Genomic DNA, 23,522 nt, shown 5'->3' with positions numbered 1-23,522 from the left:
AGCCACCCATATGAACAGGGATTTGCAAGACAAGCCATATGAGGAAAGGCTGAGGGACTTGGGCCTCTTTAGTCTAAAGAAGAGAAGGTTGAAAAGGGACTTGATAGTGGCTTACTGCTATATCAGAGGAGTGCATCAGGACATCGGTGAACAACTGTTCATTAGGGCACCCCCGGAGAAGACCAGGACCAATGGATACAAACACCTAGAAGGCCATCTCAGGCTTAATACCAGGAAAAACTCCTTCACAGTTAGGGTGTCCAGACTGTGGAATAAACTCCCTCCAGAGGCAGTGCATTCCTACCCTGTAGGTCTTCAAGAGGAGACTAGACAGTCACCTTGCTGGTGTTACCTATTGTCCTACTACCCACAGCCAGAAAGACAGCTCCAAACCTTGTCTTTTTCTCTAACCCTAAACATAACCCTAATCCTAAACTTTTCTTGGGCTTCTCCAGCAACTCCCACCCTGAGCAGCCTAATTACAGGTAATGCGTTGGAGAGGCTCAAAACTCAATCACTAAGGGCATCTTTACAGTACCTTGGGGTAGGAGGAGTGGGGGGGGCATGCTTTAATTAGAGCACTTCAAATGGATGTGGTGGGCAGGAAGAGAGATGGAGAAGCCTGTGCACTGCATAGCCTGGCCTGGCCTTGGTCTCAAAAGAACAGATTGGTGCTGGGCACAGGCTTCTGTCCTCATGCTCCCAGCAGCAGCTGGTGGGCCATATAAGATCAAATGTCAGGCCAGATGTGTCCCATGGGCCATATTTTGACCACCCCTGCCCTAACCCTAATCCAAGTTTGGACTCTTCAGCAGCCCCTACTCCAAGCAGCCTGACCACAGGTCCAAGTCTGGAGAGGCCACAAAGCAGATCACCAAGCTTTGGTAGGAGATCAAGCCACAGCCACAGACATACTGGATCAAAAGGAACCGTCCCAACCTAGGCCCTGACCCCAATGCTGGAAGCTCACCTACCTCCAACCCATGGAGGATGGAGGAATGCCTTGGCTGTGTCCCACTAATTCTGAGCCTGAACTGCTTTACCTCCCTATGCCTTAAACATATCTCCTGTAGTTCTACCACCCAGAACCAGAAAGGCAGCTCCAAACCATGCACAGCCTCTAAAACTATCAATAACTCTAAACCTAACTCTAGCACAAACTTCCTGAGACCTAAATGACTATGGAAACATTGTTATTATTAGTTGTTGTTGTTGTTGTTTGTTAACAGTAATAACAACTGCTAACATGAGACCACCTAGTGCCCCAAGTGAGTGTAAGTTAGCAAACAGAGAACAAAAGTCCATAAGAATTAAGCAGAAACCAATTTATCATCGGCAGCAGCAAATGTTCACGGGACAACAAGGAACAGTTGAAGCTGATGAAACTAGATTGAACAGCAGCTGCAAATATTTACAGGGTGGAAAACAAACAAGGGTATAGCAGAAGCAACCAAACAACAACAACAAACATTTTAGTACAAGTCACTATTTTCCTAAAGACTTCTAAGAGCAGCTCCAACGAAAGTGGGAGAGACCATAGTACATGCCTTTAAGAATGCCAAATGCAGCGTGGCTCAATGGCTTTAGACAGACATCATCCCATCCTATGGCAAATTATAGAAAGACATTAGATTTCCTAGCTCTGATCAGATGTCTTCTAGGACTGAGAACAGGGACAGAATAGGAGAGGCAGCAGCTAAAGATATGGGGATTTTGGCAAATGTCTGCACTCTAACTGTTGTTCTTTCTAAAACTTATCTGTTTCTACATATACAAAGACAGAGACTCCTCTGTCACTACACAGTGGCTGTCACTTCTTTGACACTCTAACCATCAATGCTGGAGGTAGAAGTTGATTAGGTGCAGTAAATTTGGACATGCAATCTACACCAGCTACAGCCCCTATAAAACTAAGGCACAGCTAGAATATTGCATTGCTTCGAGAGTTTGAAAGAAAAGCCCAGACTTAAGGTCTGGATGGTTAATGTTACACATTATTAGCAAGAATATACAATAATGTCTTGAAACGGTGTTTATATCATATCATTTTAACAGTTCTAAATTATATTTTTATTTTCCCCACGTGACTTGCCTTCTCTTGATCTTTCTACCTTAGAAGTAGTAGGCTTTGTTACCTTGGAGGTCATTAGACCATTAGAGACTTTTCTATCTGTCAGCACTACAAGTGAAAAACACAATTCAATTGAAATGTGTCATCTAGTGCCAACGTGACTTATAGTCAGCTAAAAAAATCATTTGAAGTAGTTTGGGACAAGGTACCTTCATTCCAATCTTTATGGTTTGATAATATTTGCCTTTATTTATAATGACTTCTCTGGCTACGTGATAGACCCACAGAAATAACCAAAGAAACTCATTAGGTAACCCACTCAGAAGTTAAATTAACCACAGGTACAAAAAATAAACAAATAAAAGAAATATAATTTTTAATTATACTTCAAATTATTGTAAGAAAAGTGGATTTAAGTCCCAGATCTGAATCAAGCTGAACAGGGATTTGAGTTTGGGTCTCCTTTAGATCAAGTGAGTGCCCTTGCCATTGGGATTTTCTTTCTTAACTAGGAGAATTACTTAGAGGAATACTTCCTGTTGAAACTAATATACATTGTTTACACACACATAAAAGTTTTAGATTCAATTAATTCACATTTTCTGATGAAAGAACATTCATGAAAATTCTCTATCAGCTTATCCTCTCTCCCTTTCTCTCTTTCTCTCTATCAATCAAAAATATCAAAATGTTTGTATTAATATTTCTGAATCAGTTACATTTAGAAAGTCTATGGGTAGGAGGGGGAGACTGATATAAAAGAATGCTGATATGTTAGAATTTCCCATGGGACAGAAACTAATTCTGAATTTTGCTCAGCTCAACTCTAACATTTTCAGATTCATCTGATTTGGTTCTGATTTGAAGGCCATTAAAGTTGATTGATGTTTTTTCCATTATTTTCAATGAGATTTGGATCAGACCATTAGGATGTAAGAGATATGAGAACATCTTTATTTATAGTTATTGGTTACTGTAAAAGGGAACCCATTCCTGGTACTGAATGTAGGGGAAAGGGACTAATGCAGGGGCAGACAGGAGAGAGACTGAAAAGTGAGAAAGATGCAGGATAGGAATGGCTGGTCTCTTTAAAGATGAAACAGTGGCCATGGGTAATGGCTCATAGATTAAGTGATTAGTGCCTCCTTCTAAGGTGCTCAAAGTTGAGCCCAGGAGAGTGAGAAGAGACATCTGGCTACTTAAACTCCAACTGAAGGACCAAAAAAGTGGGAGGAAAGAGTATCCAAGTGGGGTAGGAGAAGCCACAGCCTGGAGTTTTTGAAGCAGGAACATGCCATAGCATGGAGAGAGACTGCCAAGCAAGGGAAGACAGCTGATTAGCGAAGCTTTAATACTCAGAGAGAAAGACTATCATTAGAAAGAACACTACTTTCAATTTCCTTTTTCTTGTATTGTACCAGAGGCTAGGACTTGCTGTTGCTAAGTAGACACAACTAATTCCTTTGTTTTTCTGTTTCTTTGTTTATGAACTATCTTCACTCAAAGCTTTCTTTTTAACAGTTCTTTGCTCCAAATTCCTTACAGTTCCATAATAAACTTATTTCTACAAAAGTGAAATCACTTACTCTATACCAACCTATGTTTGGATCCCAGAACACTTAAACCTTAGCAAAAGACCACCTGAACAACTCTGAACAGCTGCTTAGATTGAAGATGTCATCTTTTGCCAAATCTTTTATTAACTGGAATAGGATCAGAGGGGATAAATGAATCATGTTCAAAAATATTTAAAACTTTGCTCAAGTTCACTAACTCTTCAAATTATATTGTCTTTCTAAGCAGCTTCAGGTTTGTTTGTTTCCTGGACATGTCCTCTTTTCGGGGTCTCCTATCTCTGTCCAGGCGGGATGTTTAAAATATCAGCATATTTCTGAGATTTTGCTCTGGCTCTGTTTTCCTAACCTCCCTGTAAGCACACTTGCTTTTACTACCCAGCTCAGATGGCAGCTGCTCTCCCAGCCCACCCCCAGCCCCTTCTTCGCCTTCCCAGTTTGGGGGAGTGGAGATCCTCCCACCCCAATGCACTAGCCCCACAGAGGAGAGATGGGGGGGGATGACAACGGGGTCCTGTTGTGACACAGGTGCAGTCAGCAACTGCCCATTGGGGCACTGTTGTGGTGACCCCCAGGGCTCCTCTGCTTCCTCCTCCTCCTTCTCTTCTGCTTGGGATTACTACTGAGGTGGTGGGGAAGAAGGCAGCTGCTGTGGCTCCCAGCTGGTGTTATCGCTCACATGCTCAGCCAGGACCTTGTGGATCTTGATACCCACACACTTGCCAGGCTGGGCCTGGCCATGAAGAGGAAACGAGGGAGCTGCACTTGGAGAGTTTGAGGCAGGCGCTCAGCTGTGCACCCCGGGTGGTGCAGGGGGAGCCCCAGGTGTCTGATCCAGCAGTTGCAGGACTTGTGGGAGCTACCGCGCTGTCCCATCCACGCCTTAGCTCCACTGGGGGTGGGGCTGGAGCCACGCAGCAACAGTGCTTAGGCTAAAGCAGGGGCGAGGGGGCAGTGTCTTCCTACACTGCAGGGGGTGCTGTGGCACATTGGTACTGGTGGGGGCAGAATGGGGCCACAGTGCCTCAGCACCTGGGTGTGCTGAGCGGGGTGAGGAGGGCAGGGGCACTCTCTGCTCCCTTCCCAGCTTTCCTTCCCCAGTGCATCCCTTACTGCAGCCCTCTTGCCAGCCCCATTTTTATATTGTTTTTTAAACTTGCCCAGGACTGGACCTTGTGCCATACTGCTTCCCCCTGCAGCCTCCACCCCAAGCTGCTTTCGTTCTCCCCCCTCCTGCCCAGGATGCAGGGTGGAAAGCTTCCAGGCCAATGATTCTCTACCAGGTGCAACAGTAGCACCAAGGGGTGCCTTGGGAGCTTTTCAAGGCTGCCGTGAGGTGTTAGCCCTGGTAGGGGTGCAAACATGGCTCACAAGATGAAGGGCATATCACTGCCCCCCACAATCATATACCCCCTCTCTCTCCCTCCTCCCACACAGGTGACCTCCTTTTTGGAACTGAAAATATGGTAATCCTAGATACAATACAATTCAGTATGACACAATGCAATATAATGCAATACTGAGTTGTTTTAGTATTTGGAGGTCTCAATAGGTGGCCTGTTCTCCTCTGAAAACCCTGTTCCTTCCTGAAACAGCTTACAGTCTAAAATGGCAAATGCATAAAAATGGTGGGAGATGGTTATATTTATGCAGATGTATTTTGGTGATTGTTGTTTAAATATTTATATACACCCAGATGTTCAGTGATAATTATGACATCAAAAAAGTTCAAAGACAAGATGGCAATCAGTTCAGGAAGATGGGTGAAGGTATGGAGAGTACTTTCAAAGAGGCTGTCAAGGTGGAAGATGCCCTTAATCATGCCAACTTCAACCCTCTTGCATCTTCACATGTAATTGTCTCCATGTAAATCTTAACAGAAGCCTTTTAACCACTCCAAGATTAGGAATGTTAAAAGGTTATTGACATTTGCCTAATGTTGAATAAACAAATCATTTTGTCTCCTTATATATTCACTGGAAAGAAAATATTCTGTGTTCCTTCAGCTTTTTATGTCACACCATAATCTGTGAGGTTTCAGGATTGAATTGAAATCTTCTGCAGCACTGATAGCACTGTGCAGAGCTCATCTTAGATATAATTAGGCACAGTTCAAACATACAAGGAAGATTGACTGATGCAAGATGAAGATAACACCACTCCCATATTCTGAAGCAATCTCAAACTCAAACTCTGATGCAGATTAGGAGAGCCTTGAGACCTGTGGGTAAAAATGGCCCACAAAAATGCCTTGAAGACACTTCCATCTCCCATCATCCTGTGCAACAGGATCCTGGAAAGGGTGATGCAAGAGTCCATTGCAAGATTTGCACGGTTGTAGCCAATACTAAATAGTTGTCTGTCCCTGATGAGCTTTTCTGGTAATACTAAATCTAAACTATCTGGGTTTTTGTGATTAATTATCATCCATAGAAGTTTCTGAAAGCCTTTGAAGCCAAAGGTACTAGTCATAGAATGTGGGCCTCCTCAAGATCAGGGTGTCAGAACTGGACACACATTTTGCAGTCCCAGACTGAGATTCAAGTTTTGATGCAAAATTGTGTTGGAATCACAGTAATTACTGCAATAAAACAACTAAGACCCTTTGAACAATGAAGGAAACAAACAAACAAAAAAAGTATACCAAAACCAAAGTTGCAGAACAACTTTGAAGGGTCAGGCACAGTCAAGAAAGAAAAGTGAGAAATGAGAAAACTGCACAATTCATATAATGGCTTCCATTTCCAGGGCTTTCTAGTCACCATTCTTAAGATGATTAGGGAGATCAAAAAGTAAATTTATTCATATTCATTTATCTTGTATAGTATTTCTGCTTGCATATTTAAATAGTGATACCCATATATGTGTTTATATATACCAGCTAGTAAGGTGAGTGGCAGAAATCTGATTTTTTTCCCAGTTATGGTTGCTTGAAGTTCAAACTTATAAGTTCTAAAATCATATGCAAAAAATATTAAAATAATACTATCAAAGGCTCTGTCTTTTGGAAATTCAGTTCATAAATATGCACTTTGATGAGAGAAATGCAGACCCTTTTATGTAGTTTGAATGTCATCAAGGAGATATTCTCATGCTAATTATTACAGACAATTCAGGACTGAACAGCTCACAGATAATAGAAGAAATAGCTCGAGTTTATTTTCACATTCTTCCATTTTCCTAAAGTTTCTATTAACCACTTTTTCACTAGCTTTCCCATTTGAATGAAAAGCTGTAAAATTTTGCAGAGATGCAATGCTTAATTGTTGTAAATGGTAGCTAAATATATATATTTATACTCATAGTCATAAATTGCTATAGGTGTATATTTATTTGTCTTTTAAACAAATAATGAATTACATGACAAAAATATTTCGGTCCATAGAATGCTTGTTACCTTTGGATCAGACTTGTTACTTTTGGCATGTTAGCCTTTGATTAACTGAGTTGTTAATGTTTATCTATCTAATGCTCTAAGAAAAGCAGAAATACAGGAAATGCCCTGTTATCTGGCATTTTACTAACTGACATTTCTAATAACCAAAATTTCCAGCCGGGTGGCTGAGTGTTGGGGAAGGAGGGGAGCAGGGGAAGCTCTCTGGAAACCCCTGTGCCTAAACAACCGGCATTTTAACATTACCAGCATGCCACATTCCCCACTCATGCTGGAAAACAGGGCTTCTACTATATAATGAAATTTCATGATTTGATTACTCAGTCCTAGCTAACACCGATGAGCCTTACATAAGAAATCCCATTGGTATCAATAGAACTACTCACTTGGTTGTCCCTGAATGCGACTATAGATTGTATAGATATCCAGCCCTCAGTGTGCACTGAATTTCATGTGGTAGGTAATGTGTAGCAGCATCTTTTTTCAGAAAAAGTGAAGAAAATAGAAAAGCAAAGGAAAAAGCTCAAAGCAGGAAGGAGTTGAATGTATTTTTTCCTCTAACATTTTGGAGAGAAAAATAAAGTTGTCCCCAGATGACTTTCACTTGCATTACTGGTGCTCACTCATCAGAACAGCACATACGTTCTGTTGACCTTCTGCAGCATTACAGACTATATTATTTTCATACAGATGAAATGTTCTGGAGCATTTTTGTTGATGCACAATGCAGAAACAGGCTTCTCTCTTTTGTGTCAGGAGTTCATTTAATATATTTTTGCCTATTTTATCTTTCCATAAAGAAACAAAAAATATGTCTGTCTGATTTTCTAAGCATTTCATACGCTATTTCAGAATATTGAAGGAACACCAAATATTTAATAACCATATATTTAGCCTCGTATTTAGGCCTCCTATTTAGACATTTCCTGAAATAGATGGATGAGAAACTCCTTTCTAAATGTCAGTGCTACACAGAAACTTAGGTTAGGTCTAGACTGTCAACTTACTATGCTCAGCAGTGACACCCAAACCCATGCTGTGCTGGCTGCCCTCAAAATTGGAGACAACGCAGCTCTGTCCACCGGCCACCAGCCATGGGCTACTTAGTCAAAGGGCTGTACAAAGCTTTGTTCCCTCATTCAACTAAGTGGAGATCTGGCATGATTTGGTGGCCGAATCTCCAAATCTGAATTGAATTAGAGGACCCTTAAATCTCTCCAAATTGAATTGGAACCTTCCAAATCAATTTGGAGAGATTTGGGAAAATTCAGCGATTCAGACATAGAGACAGCTTTAAATGTTTTTTCTACTTACCTCTAGGTAGCAGGAGCTCATAAATGCTGTGATGCTGGGGCACGTGGAGTCTCCCACAGAAGTACGGGGGACTCCCCAGCGTACTGGGCAGCAGACCCAGAAGTGGACCAGAAGCACTTCCAGTCCACTTCCGGGTCTGCCAGGGAGCCCTCCCCCCACACACACACCCCTTGGGTCAGCGACTGGTGCCTTCTGGGTCTGGGGGAGCACTTGGGATCCTCCTATGGCCAAACGCCAAACTGAGGAAGGTGGACCCAGAAGTGGACCAGAAGAATTTCTGGTCCACTTCTGGGTTCACCACCTAGCATGCAGGCCCCCTCTCCCCCCCTCCCCCTCCCCCCCACGTGCCTGTGGGATACTCCATCTTCCCCAACATTGCAGTGATCATGATCTGCCTGGTACCTTGAGATACATAAAAAAAAAAAAAGCCCATTTAAAGCTGTGACTATGTCCAAATCATTAAATCTCTCTGAATCTCTCCAAATCGATTCAGAGTGCTCCAATTCAATTAGGAGAGATTAAAAAGCCTCCTGATTTGATTTGGATTCAGAGATTCAGCCACCAAATTGGGCCAAATCACAACTGAATTGAATCAGTAATTGAAGCTTTGCACAGCCCTACTGGGCAATTATTTTGGGACTGCAAGGGTAGCCCTGTCCCCTGACAGGTGCCATACCCCCTAGTTGCCATCTCGGGACTGGAAGTCCCACCCTTAACCACTGACATACACCACCAGAAGTCCCTCCCCTTGCCCCCAGAAGTATTCATTTTGGGATGGGGTTGTTGCCATCTGAACCAGAAAAAAAAACAAATCATATACTAAAAGTTAAACATCTACTATAACATATTTTAATTTTATTACAAAAAATATTTTTGTCATGATTTGTGTTTGTGTTGTATGTATGGAGATGGCTGCATAATAGGTAAAAAATAAAGTCTTACTTTTGCATATTGTATGTGAGGGCGTATGTGGAGTGTGGCTGGGGGTGTGTATAGTAGGGTGTGTGGTGTGTGTGTGTGTGTGTGTGGGCACATGTGGGGTTTGCAAGACAACAGTGTCACTGTATGTGGAGAGCAGTGTAGTTTATGTTGAGGGGTATATCTGTGGGCTGGTGTAGGGGCAAGATGTGGGTGTGTGAGGCTTGAGGGGTGTGAGGAAGTGTGAAGATCTGTGGGGACCCCCCCACACACACTCCACCCATGGGACACAGCACCTGCTGCTGGCAGCAGCAAAAGTAGGCAGGGGCCCTCGGGTCACCCATGGCCAATGCAAGCACTGCTGCTTGGTGGCTTACAAGTCTAGCCAGAGCTGCAAATAGCAGCAAGGAGTGCAGCCTGCTCATCCCATCTCTATCTCATCAGGCTCTGTACAATGCACATACAGCTTCCAGCACTCACGTGCCACTGGGGGAAGCTCTGCACTATGGCCTTCACCACTCCCTGCCACTACTGCTAGAAGTGGCAGGGAGCCCTGCCCCCTGCTTCTGAGTCCCTGCAGCTGCACATCACACGGAAGGCAACCAGATCCATAATGTGGGGCTTCCCTCAGTGGTGTGCAAGTGTCAGGAGCTGCATGTGCACCACACTGAGCCCCATGCGACAGGGGTGGATTGGGCAGGTGGTGCTCTTTGCTGCCATATGCAGCTGTGGCCAGAGCCATGTGCTTTCAGGAGGCAGCACCGGCACAGGTCAAAAGCACTCCAGAGGCCAGTGGCAGGGGCTGTGTGCCATGGGAGGGAGTGTGTACGGGCTCCTCACAGCCCCCTCCACACCTACACCCTGCCTACCCGAGCTCCATGCTCCTGCCACCCCCCTGGGTACAGGCTCCACACTACAGCTAGCCCCACCCTCATGCTTTGCATGCCTGTCTAACTGCAGCTCCCTCCCTGCCCCCACCACAGATCCCCCTACCCATGTTGCTTCCCTGCCTGCTGCCCAGAGCAAGTGCTGCAGCAGGAAAATGAGGAGGAGCCACCGGATGACGGTGAAATAGAGCAGGTCCCCCAGTGACTGCAGCAGTGACAGCAGCAGCCCCTCCTGGAAACTGTATGCTGGCTGGATCAGGCCACTGGAAGCAAGGTGCAGTGGCTGGGCAGGGTACAATTGGTGGGTGCCTGCAGGCTGGATGGAATTGCCTGGTGGGCCAGATCATGCCCACCCCTAATCTAGCAGCTCCCCACTACCCCTGCCTCCTCCCTACTTGGGTGTTCCCCAGCAGTTCCCTGCTCACCCACTCTCCCCTTACCCATGGCTCTCTGTCAATCTGGAGCAGTAAAATTCTGGATGATCGATCACTAGGGGCGGGGGGTGGAGCTGGGAGTGCTGCCTCCTGGGATACTGAAGGACTGCAAATTGCTGGTATTGGCTCTATGGAGCAAACTAATGTTACTGCAACACAAGCTGTCTAACATCAGATACTATACTAAAAGAAGCTTAACTTCTTGACCTCATCCATGGATCACATTCACTATTGTTTTTCTGAGCTTTTTGTCTTGGCATTATGCCTCTTATACTTCCAGAAACATGCACCAATCAATCGATCAAGAAACTTTTGACCTACATGGGTTCATGTCTGAGAAGTCCATTGTGGCCACTATCTTGGGAAGTGGTTTCTATTGTTATATGTGTTACTCAGAAAGGGGTGACTTAGTTGCTCCTTCCATTTAACCTGAGTAAAAATTGTTTTGTACCCCCGTCAGCTTTAACTGGATCTTTGACAGATAGCTGCTACTAACTCTCTATATTGGTGTATTACTCTGGAGAATGTTTAAGACTATGGTAGTATGGTTTATGATGAACATTTTGTGTCTCCATAGCAATGCAAAAAGAGAGAATCAGCGGTGAGGATCTAGCCCAGCCTCGTTCTTTTTAGCTATTATTTGGGTCCGGTATGACATCCCTATGCTATCTAAAATGCAACAGGCTTATATACATATTTATATTTTTTTAAGTGTGATTCAGTCTCTCAGTTTTAATTTTGGTTTTTCAAATGTCTCAGATTTCAGGTATATTTTTAAAAAATGAAAAAAAATGTAGTCCTCTTTTTTTTTAGTGTGGGTTAAATAATATGGAATATTTTAAAAGACGAGCATTTTTAATAATCCATTTTACTCTGGCTGTTAGTTTCATACTTTCATAGTTGGTAGGGGTGTAAAGGACCTGAGCAAATGACCAAATCTGACCCCCTGCCATGGGCAGGAAAGGATGCTGGGGTCAAACAACCCTGGCTAGGTGAATATCTAGCCTCCTTTTGAAGACCCCCAGGGTAGGAGCGAGCACCACTTCCCTTGGAAGTTGGTTCCAGATCCTAGCCGCCCTGATTGTGAAGTAGTGCCTCCTGATATCTAGCCTGAATCTACTCTCAGTTAACTTATGGATGTTATTCCTTATTACTCCCGGTAGTGCTCGGGGGAACAGGGACCCTCCCATTGTCTGCTGCTCCCCCTTGGCTAGTTTGTAGATGGCCACCAGATCCCCTCTCAGCCTTCTCTTGTGGAGGCTGAACAGGTTCAGGTCCCATAGCCTCTGCTCATAGGGCCTACCCTGTTGCCCCCTAATCATGTGAGTGGCCCTCCTCTGGACCCTCTTGATGCTGGCTGTATCCTTCCTGAAGTGCAATGCCCAGAACTGGACACAAAACTCCAACTGTGGCCTGACCAGTACCACATAGAGGGGGAGGATCACCTCCTTGGACCTGTTCATGATGCATCTGTGTATGCATGACAAGGTGTGGTTAGCCTTCCTGATCGTGTCCCCACATTGGCAGCCCATGTTCATTTTGGAATCAATAATGACTCCAAGATCCTTTTCTTCCTCTGTGATGATGAGAAGGGAGTTCCCCAGCCTGTAGGTGTGCTGCTGGTTCTTCCTCCCCAGGTGCAGCACCCTGCACTCGTCAGTGTTGAATCCCATCCTATCCTCATCCGCCCACCCCTGTAACCTGTCCAGATCTAGTTGCAGCCTGTGTCTCTCCTCCAGCATGCCCACTTCTCCCTACATCTTAGTGTCATCCACAAATTTGAACAAGGTGCTTTACACCCCCTTGTCCAAGTCACTGATGAAGATGTTGAACGGTGCGGGCCCAAGGACCAAGCCCTGGGGGACCCCACGGCCCACATCCCTCCAGGTCAAAAAAGACCCATCCACCACCACTCTCTGGGTGTGGACCTCCAGCCAATTTGTGACCCATCTGACTCTGTAGGCATCAACGCCACAGTTGCCTAATTTTTTAATGAGAATGGGATGAGAGACAGTGTCAAAAGCCTTCCTGAAGTCCAGAAAGACTACATCCACCGTGACACCTGCATCCAAGGATTTTGTGACCTGGTCGTAGAAGACTACTATGTTGGTCGGACAGGACATGTCTCTGATGAACCCATGTTTGTTGCCCCTAAGCATGATCTCCCCTGCTGGTCCCTCTCAAATGTGTTCCTGGATAATTTTCTCAAAGAGCTTCCCCAGGACCGAAGTAAGACTAATGGGCCTGGAGTTTCCTGGGTCTTCCTTCCTCCCTTTTTTGAAAATGGGGACTACATTGGCCCTTTTCCGTCCTCCGGCACCTCGCCAGAGCACCGCAAGTGCTTGTAAAGCTGAGCCAGGGGTCTTGCAATGACCTTTGCTAATTCCCTCAGCATTCTGGCATGGAGATTGTCAGGACCTGCTGATCTGAACACATCTAGTCCCACTAGAAGTTCCCTGACTAGGTCCTCACTGAACCTGGGCCTGGCAGCACCTCCCCTGGGTTCATCAAGGATCCTGGTGGGGGGGATGCTCTGGTCCCTGCTCAAAAAAATAGAGCCAAAGAAGTTGTTAAAGAGGTTAGCTTTGTTGTCTGGTATGACCACCAGATTTCCTAGCATCTCCTGCAGAAGCCCTACCTTATTCCGTACCTTCTTTTTACCCACTATGTCTTTAAAAAAGGACTTCTTGTTAGCCTTAATCTGGGTCACTAGTCCCAATTCCATCTCTGCCTTAGCCTTCCTAACAGCCCCGCTACAGTCTTGAGCAATGGAAGTATAATCCTCCTTGGTGATGGCCCCTCCCTTCCATTGGGTGTACACCTTTTTGGCTTTGAGATATTCCTGGATTCTTTTGCTGAGCCATGGGGGCTTTTGAGCACTCTTGCCCCCTTTGATCCACATTAGGATTGTCACCCTTTGGGCTTGGAGGATCATCTTCTCAAGGAATGACCACTCTTCCTGGGCTCCGAACTCCACTCCCCTCCAGGACCTCAGTGCCTCCCCAACTAGTTTCCTTATCTCATTAAAATCTGCCCTCCTGAAGCCTAGGTGTGTTTCCTTGCTGCAGACCTTTGACACTCTGCGCTGGATAGTGAATTCCAGTAGGTGATGATCACTATCGCCCAGGTGGTTGAGAACCTGCAGTCCACAGATCCAACAAGGCATTTTCCTTGTTAGGAATAATCAATATATAATACTGAAGGAGTTGAAAGTTTAAGTTTGAGCTTGATCCTACTGTTTTTATAAGCCTATCAACAGTAGTAGTAATACTGTAGGCAAAGAAGAATACACTATTAAACCATCCATTTGTAGATAATTCTCAGAATGATTCTGTTATTTTATAGAAAAATTATTTTTATTTTAATAGTGCCAATGCCCTCTAAGATAATAGTTTTGTTTTATTTTGTGTTAAGTACTAACCTATAATGTATGTGCTGGAACATCCAGTCAAAACTAAGTGAAGCTGACGGTAGCATAGGATCACCGCCCCGCTCCGCCTGACTCCACAGGGCCCCCAAAGCCCAGGGCATACACCCTGATTCACAACCCCCACCAAGGACAGCCAAACATCCATATTTGGTTAAAATCTGATCTGGCATTCAGATGTAGATTAAAAGTCAGTAGTGCTTTGTACATGCATGAAGTTCTGCCGTATGGGTCCAAATGCATAGTCAGGACTCTGAGCTTGACCTTGTACTTTTAAATGGAAGACGTTAAGTAAGAGTGACTCAGCAAAGGAGCCTATACAAAATTAAAAATTATTCTCTGACTTTTCACCAGTGTCACTAATGTGATACCTCTTAAGAGGGCTCCATATTCTTTCCCTTCAAATAAAATGTTGTTTTTTTCTACTAAATAAAGTATATGTTGTCCTTTTCTTCTAATATTCTTCTTATATTCCCTGAAGATCCTAATAAGGGAAGCATAACCAACCTAAAGCCTCGACTGAAACTCTCATTTTAAATAGAAGCCTCAACTAGAATGAAAGATAAGAATCCAATAACACTGGAAAGACACATAGAATAGAATCCACTATAAATGATTTATGCGCCAGGATCAGGAGGTTAAAAAGGCAAAAGCTTTAATGTTCATTCATGCAAGAATGTCAAATCACTGGTCTAAATAAAGAATTTGACAGTAATAAGAATTTAAAAGTGGGTATTTTCAGGTATCACTGTCTGCCATAATAAATAGAGGTCATAAAACTTTGATCTAAGTATATTCAGAAAATGTTAATGGCCACGATGATCATTCATCTGAACTTTGAAAATGTATTTTATAGCCCAGTTCAATAAACAGTTATTAATATAAGGCTTTTCATCATATCTCACTAAAACTCTGCATTTCTGTCTGAACTTAGTTCTTTAGCCCACCTCTCTGCAATTCTTGCTTAATGAAGGAAGATAGTGCGATTTTACTGAAGGATTTGCTACAGAGATAAACCTCATTTCCTTCATACTTCTTCTTGGGTCAAAGAAACATGTTGACTTGCAGAAAATTGAAAGGTAAGTATTAAAGAAAGGCACTGTCTCCTAAATTGCTTAGGATGTAACTTTCAGGGCAATGTAGAAAAAGCAATATAATAGAAAAGTTAAGTTACTAATCTGTCAGAAAATTAAACCTCTTTCTTATTAATACGCAATACATAGGATTTAAATGTGTTCCAGGCAGTGAAGGATTGTAAGGAATATGAAACCAGCTATGAATTTAATCAAAAATGATATAAAAGATGCTTGCATTACAACACAAGACCTATTTCTGAATCTGTAGATATAAGCCTTTACCAGGCAAACCTGATACTACAGAAGGAGAGGAGCAGGTGCTGTAATGTATTAATGTCTTCACTGCAGATCCCTTCAGACCTTATTCAAATCAGAGTTCAGGTCTTAAGTGTAAAAGGGGTTGATTATGTCATTCTTATTTGTGCATATCAGAAAAGTGACACATGATTGATAGTCTCTGCTCAAAATAGATGTGGATACCAAGAGCTGCTGGAAAACAGGATGAGAGAATATTGCCAACTATTTGTTCACTGTCTTCCTTTTATGTGCAGTATAATCATTCAAGATTTTAAGATGGAAAGCAAGCATTGTTATCATCTGTTAGTTACATTACCCCATTGAGCAGTCTGATTTTGTGGGAGTTGTATAATCCCTTATCTTCAGCTGGCATAAAAAGATCTCAGGATCTCTGATAAGGTGTTTGGGATCTTGCTGAAGCAACCTCTAAATCAACACTGTTTTGTATATGCTTGTGCACACCCCAGTATACATAATGGGTCCTCCTAGGTATTTCTGGTCTGTCTGACAAATTAGCCACTGTCTGCTTTTGCATAGGACAAGAGTGGCATCTGAAGGCCACTGATAAAAACCACTGCTCTTTCCTGAGACAAATACTAGTCAATAAACAGTGTCCCTTCTATAATACATAGATTACATAAGAAATTCTATATATTACTTATTTTAAAGCCCTGTTAGATCTATTTAGGTTACCACAATTTACACCAAGTTTCTGGAAGTTGCCTGCTATATCCCTAAGCTCAGATCACATTTCCACAGCTTTCTTCTTTCTGCGAAAGATTCAGATAAGAGAGAACTTGGATCAGCCAGAAAGAGTGACAGAAGAGCAGTGCAATATGTGTTTCTTTATTCTGGTGCCTTCTCACAGTGTTTCACCTGGCCTCCCTCCTACAGGTTTTCACACGTTTTTCAGACTGCTATTGCAACAGATATTTTGTACATATAAGAAACAGAAATTTTGGAAGAAAGAATATGCATTACTATGTGCTAAACTGCAAGATCGTTTAAGGTCTAAGTCCAGATTCTGAACTCAGTTAGCTCAACACAAAGCCAGAGTCACTCCACTGATATCAGTGGATTCACTTTGGATTGATTCTATAATAAGAGAATCAGACTTTTGGTCTTTGATATTCATTACATTTAATGAGTAATTGGCAGACTTAGTTACATGAGAGAAGTTACTGTAGTGTTTCCTCACTACCCATGTGAAAGAAGCAGGTGGGGTCTAGTATCATGCCGACACTGTTCTAATTAAAATGCTCCTTACTGGCATGTACAGAAAGTTAAGAGTGAGAGAGACAAAAATACTGATTCCTGTTTGAAAAATGTTCAAAGCCCAACATTTTTATAAAAGCTCATGAAACTCTTTTGAAAGTACAAGCTGGTTAGTCATTAAATCAGTAGTTTATTTATTTTGCTTCAGAGAGAAGGAAGAGGGAGTGTGTGGGGGACACGTAGGAGTTCAAAAAGCATTCATATTATTTGCTATGCAGCAGGGAACAGAAAATAAAGATGCAATTAGAAGGTCAGAAGCAATAATACCCCAATAACCCACAGAAACTGTATACCAGGTGCTTATTCTCTTCATCTTTTTACAACAAACCCTCATTAAAGAGGTGTGAAACTACCAATCCTCATTTCATGATTATTTGTATGCAGAACTGACATCTTCAGTGATAAAGATGCATTGTATTTTCACTAATTTGGCCCAAAGCACATTTTTACTCTTTCCTTCAGTAAACATAGTTTCTCCTTTGTGAAATTATTGAGCCAAAACCATAAACATTCATAAATGTATCCTGGCTATCAGACAAAATCTTTTAAAATAATTATTATTATTTATTTTCACTGTGCAATCAACTTTCCATTGAAAATGACAGGTTCCAGACAGAAAAATCCAGTGCCTTTTCCAGGGAGAGAAAATGGAAAGGAGACAAAAAGTTTCCCAGAGCTAGAAAAAACCCTCCAAACCCCTGCACCTATTGTCGTGAAACTTGGCAGGCTTTGTGGCCTCACCAGGGGCTACCATCCCTGAAGTTTTCTGCCCCCTGTGGTTGAACACATAGACGTGACATCAGTTTTACTTTCAAGAATTTGGGGTGCACTTCCCCCCGAGCCCCTGCACCAATCTTCTTGAAACTTGGCAGGCTTCATGCTCACAGCAGAAGCTACCACCCCAGCAAGCTTCATCCAAATCAGACGAAAAAACAACAAAGTTATAGATATTTCATTGATTCCCCATTATACCCTATAGCCAGATCTCTGAAGCTGCTCCAAAGCTTTTCCCAAGCAGTTCAGAAGCTCTGAACTACTTCAGAAAGTCTAACAAAGCCAGTGCTTCAATTGAGATATGCTGCTTCGAACACCGAAGTGTTCGAAGCTTGTCCAGATCCAAAGCATGGTCCAAAGCCTCGCACAGCCCTACTAAACCAACTCCACCGTACAATAGAACTGCCCAACACAAATACTATTCTATGGCAGAGTTATTTACTCTACCACAACGCATGTGTAGACACTGATGGGGCTGGCTGGGGCCCAAGGGTGCTACAGTGTGGGGCTGAATGCTGCACCCAGAAGCAATAAATTCTGATGCAAACTTGCACTGGAGTTTGTTACGTCAAATTAATTTCACATGTAGACACACTCACTGATGCCAAATATACTTCTGTTTCTTGTTCATTTAGCTCCATAGTTTTTCCTATTCATAATTTTTTTGTCAGGTTTTCAGCATGAAATTTTTTTCCCATGTTCAAAACTGAACATTTGCCATTAACCTGGAAGGTTAACCCAGAATTTTCAAAGAAAATATACATTAAGTACACTTTGCCTCTCTGCTAAAAATAATGATAAACCATCAGTTTCTCAGACTCAGTACATTCAAAATGCATCAGCCTGAAAATGCTGTACTATGTATGTTGCCCTGATTCAAAGCCCACAGAAGTCAGCCACTTCATTGGCTTTTAGATAAAGCTCTGTGAGTGCAAAATGTTGGTGCTATTGAGATTCAGCTGTCAGGAGCCTTTGTTTGCCTTTGCCAAGAAACCTTTACATTCATTTTTCTTGAAACAGACAGCATGCCATTGATCTCATATGCACACGTGAAATGAGAAGGTGGAAAAATATTACGGTTTCATTGTTTTCATGTTTATAAGTAAAACCTTTTAAAGAAATGGGCTTTCACTTGGGCTAAGAGAACATTTTTTTGTTAACTGCATAGCAACAAGCTAGATATGATCATTTATATCCAATACAAAATTCCCCTTCTGCTGCTTTTATTCAAAGCTATATTTTTAGTAGGTTTTTGTTTTCACAGATGGCTAAGCTAAGGATGCTGTCTCTAGCTTAAAAATCTACACAAACTTTGGCAGTGCTCACTGACAAACAAAATTAGATTAAAAATCCTACAAACCCCTCAGTTAGACTAGCAAAGCCTTCTAAAGAGCATTGTAATATTTTAAACTAGCTTTAAACTATGATTATCTACTGTGCAATTTAATGTAATCTGTCAGTGCAACATAGTATTAAATTTAAACATCTGCTTTTATGGAACCAATGTTTGTCAAACAATTGAAAGTGAGATTATTTATTTTTGTTTTAATTCTTTTACAGGAGGTAAGGGTTTATCATTTGAATCTGGGAATGTGCAAAGTTCTCTGCTGAAACAATAGTTTATTATTATTGTTTTCAAACAGATAAGACATGTAAGAGTCCACTAGAACTGAGATGAAATTCCCAATTTCTTACCTTCTCCTTTTTCATGAGGGAAATAATTTTTTTTATCGTTTTGGAAAAATACTGTCTAGCGTTTGCTTACAAGTAATACTTTTATCAGAATCACAGAGAGAAAAATCTTGCTTCATGAGTGGCAAAAAATAATCACAAAAGGCTTTGCTGTTTTCCTCCTCAGAGGCATACTGTGACCAAGAATGATGTTAACCCACCAGAATATGTATGTAAATGATAACATCATACTCAAACCTAATTAGAATCCATTCATTTTTCATCTCATCTAAGCTTTGAAATCTTAATTTTCTACTTCTAAATATTTCTGAACATGGTTAAACTTCCAGCTATTTCTGAAGAAGCTATGCAGAACATATGTAATACTATACATAGTACATTTTTGGCATGTGGAATATAAAAATGTTTTACCCCCTTTTGAAGTAAAGATTGAATTCTCAGATCAATAAGTCCTTATCTGCAGAAGTGCATTTAATTATTGGTCCATAGTAGAGTATAATGTTTCACTGACCTTGCACAATAAGCAAATGATTTCATATAGTATTACATGAATTTAAATAAATTATTTGTAAACACTCTACAGGAACGTTATTAGAAAAACATTTTTTAAATACAGGGTGAGTGCATTTAGAAATGTAAGCAAAGGGAAAGACTACATTCTCAACAGTAGCAATAGTAGCAATAATAATTCTTGCGTTCAAGGAGCCCAGAGCACTTACTTGCTCAACTGCATCATCACACCTGTGCCTATGGATTTTATAAGGCTAGAGCAATGTATAATGTTAGCATCTCCAAAGGGTTGTAAGTAGTTAGGACTTGGCTGAGACCAGATTAAACAATGTGTTTTCATACAGTCCCAGCAGTGCACTTCATTTCCAATCACAGACTTTTAACTTCATAGAATCATCATGCTAGGGATAAAAACAATGCATTATATCAATGAGAGCAATGTGCCTGCCTCATAGTTGACCTACGTCATGCTTGAAAAGAGGAAAAAAGGCCTCCCAAAGCAAATATCTAGTATATTAGTTAATCTGTTATAAAGGGAGATGGACTGGAATCATGAAGTCTTAGCATTACCCGGCTGTACCGCCTTTCACAATTTGCTTAGTTTTTCTGTTACTCAGTTTCCCCAGCTGTAAATTGGATTAAATAATGCTTTGAGCATTATGGAAGCCAAAAATGAGGTCTAAGGGACAAGTAGTTATCATTCAGCGCTTATCATGCTCAGACATTTATGAATCTGATTCTACTGTCTAACACAGTGGTGCTCAACCTTTTCCCTCCATAGGCCAGATGAACAGTGCCCTGTCCATTCACAGGCTGGTGGTCCTGATCTTATTCCCCAGGCAGGCACAGTAGGAACCACCCTGCTACACAGAGAGGGATGGGGGGCAGCCTAGCTCTGCAGAAAAAGGGGGTGTAGCTTGGCCCCATGGGGGAAAAAGGGGCATGGCCTAGCCCAAGGCAGGCAGGAGGGAAGAGGGCATGGCCCAGCTCCAACCCAGCCTCATAGCAAGGAAAAGGATTGGATGTCCCCAGTCCAGATGCAGAGGGAAGTGGCCTAGCCCAGTGAGGATAAGGGGGTGCAGCCCAGCTCTGACCAGTCATGGGAGAAAGGCATGGGGCTTGGGAATTTGGCTGCAGAAGAACAGCTGTATTAATGGCCACTGCTTCCCTGCCACCAAATTTCTTGACCCACGGGGAGCCCTGCAGACCGGAATCCAATGCTCCACAAGCCACAGATTGAGCACCCCCTGTATCACACAATTTCCATTGGAGTGCTGTAGCTATCCTCTGTTAACACAAGAAAATAAGGAACAATTAGAAACAATTAATCACCTCTACTGCAGCTCTAACCAGAGAGAATAAAGAATACTGTTCACTGGCTTCTACAACATTATGTGTTCATATCAACCAGTCAATCAAACTTCATTTAAAACCGCATGTGTCCCTTCATTAAGAGAAAAAAATGTTGATTGGTACAGAAAATGAATGCAGACTGATTTAATTGCAGCCCTTTGGCACATCTGAATTAGATATATTAGGTATTTGGATAGTCTATCCTGACAGCAACAATGGGAATTTTATTGGAAGAATACGATCTTTAAAGTCATACTTACAAAAAAAAAGGCTTCTTTTATCCCTGTGATCAAATAACCCAGGTAATTTCACATCCTCAATTAGTTTCTCTTTTAACCTATGATAAAAACTACAAAAAGCATATGCCACTTGAGTAATAAAAGTTAAAGAATATATTCTTGTTGATTGGTTGGATTATATAATTACTATTTAAATTTGCCTCTTCTAAGCTACTCTGTAGTTATCTTTAATCCTCTGCTGAAGTTATTTTATTCTTTGTGCTCTATATCTTAGAGACATAAGAACTTTACAAACCCAGATTTTTTTCCCCTGACTGGAAAGAAATGTATTTTTTTTTCTGCCAGCAGCAAGTTTTCCCTGAATGAAATTATCTGCATGGAATCATCATTTTACCATTAAGCTCTGTCACACAAAATCCACTCTGGACTTTCTTAACTGGCTTTTTCAAAGTGCCCTTAATTTTTCAGTCCCTTCAAGTACTATGAGAAGGTACCTATGAGAAAGAGGACAATTTCCTGAAAGGATAAATTGTGGTGTGTAGTTACTTGAAGGATTACAAGATAAAGTCACTATGACCCAGAAACAGTCAAGAGAAAGGAAAATTAAACTTCTTTCTTGTGGTTCAGGAGTATGATTCACAGTCCTAATGCAGTATTTTGGAGACTGAGACTGGAGGGATCACTTGTCCTGCAAACAATGGCAGCAGCTAAAATCAGTTGGGCTCGAATTGCTGATAGTCCCCAAGGGGTGATCTGGAAAGGATGGAAAACAGCAGCTTGCTTTGTTAGGGGTCTATCACACTGGAGTACACTCCTCTTTAGCATTCATCAGTCTCTCTGGCATCCTTCAGCTCAAGCCTTCCAGTCAGCGTCATTTATTGCTGGACAATTTTGATACAGTTTATTGAAATTGTTTGTTTTCCTAATAGAGCTGGATTTATTCATCCTTGCCAACTCCTTTGATACTATTGCCCCTCTCACAATCATTGGTGATTTTGTTTAAGCCTGGCTTTCTGGAATCCATTATGTATGGGACAATATCACATTTCACGTATGAAAAAAGGCAAGATGCTCATTCAAGGGTTGTGCAGAAAAGTCTGGACCACAAGCACTCTCCAGTGTCCAGAGTAAATACAAAGGATACCACATCTATTATTTTTTTTAAATCTCATTTTCAATGATGTCCTGTTTTTTTCAGGGGGGGGTTGTGTTTTGTTTTGTTTTTTGCAGCTTTTTTAAACCTGGTTTGGTAATACTGAAAGCTTAACTTGATTATATTGAACCTAGATTATCTGTGGCCACTGGATACAAAGGCATACAGGAAAACAAAAATAGTCTTCCCAGTTCACTACTTCCATAAGAACTTGGACTAATCACAGGCTTCAAATCCAGGGCTGCTCCCGAAAAGCACCTTGTGGGCCAAATCCAACTTGAAAAGAAACATACAAGAGCAGAACAATGGCTCTGCCTTTCCCTTTCCCCACCAGCCTAGGGAGCAGAGTGGGGAGTAAAATGCACCTATTTTAGTAAGCAAGTTGCTGAGAAAGATCACCTAACAGCCTTGTTACACTTTATGCTGTAGGCCAAACAAATGTTAATCGGCTTAGTGTTGTTCAGCTTAGTGAAGCAGTCACACCTTAAGGTGTAAAACTCTCTCCGGCTGTCCTTCATCTGCACAGCTGTGACTTGCCACTAGAGGCCTGATAAGCAGCATCAGCAGTAGCTGCTTGAGCTCTGAGGACCTTGATCCTTTTTTACTCTGGAGCTCACCTCCGCCATGCTACCCCTTCCCCAATCCTCTGGGCTGCTTGCTTTCTGGGTGCCACCTGAGCTCTGAAAGGATCTGGTCCTCAGGACCTGGGCACATGCCCCAGTGTAGCCAGGTAAGAAGAGCAGGGAGGAGCTTAGTGGCTGCAGTGTGGCAGTCCAAGGCTAGTTCCTGCTGAACCTGCCATCTGCTAGGCTGTGCAGGGTCTAGATGCTGGCTCCCACCATCTGGCTCACTCGGCAGTAGCTGCAGTTGGCAGGCACCTGAAACCCATGAACCACCCCCATAGCAGCCAGGTAGCTCCAGGAATGGCCTGCACAGAGCCAGTGGGGAGGCTGAGCCACTCGCAGCTGCCTCCCAAGCCTGGCAACAGTGAGAAGTGCCATCCCTGTTCCACTCCCCTCTTCAGGGGTTTCAGGTTCCCGCAAGGTTGGGGGAGCCAGTGGCTGGACCCAGCACAGCTCGGCAAAGTGCAAGGTCAGTGGGAACTGGCCTCTGGCAGCCAAACAATAGCTACAG

Source organism: Crocodylus siamensis, chromosome 4, assembly GCF_052110815.1.
Source record: "Crocodylus siamensis isolate JL-2025a chromosome 4, ASM5211081v1, whole genome shotgun sequence".
Classification (NCBI taxonomy): Eukaryota; Metazoa; Chordata; order Crocodylia; family Crocodylidae; genus Crocodylus; species Crocodylus siamensis.
The sequence above is the reverse complement of the archived record's forward strand: the minus strand, read 5'-3'. Positions refer to the sequence as shown.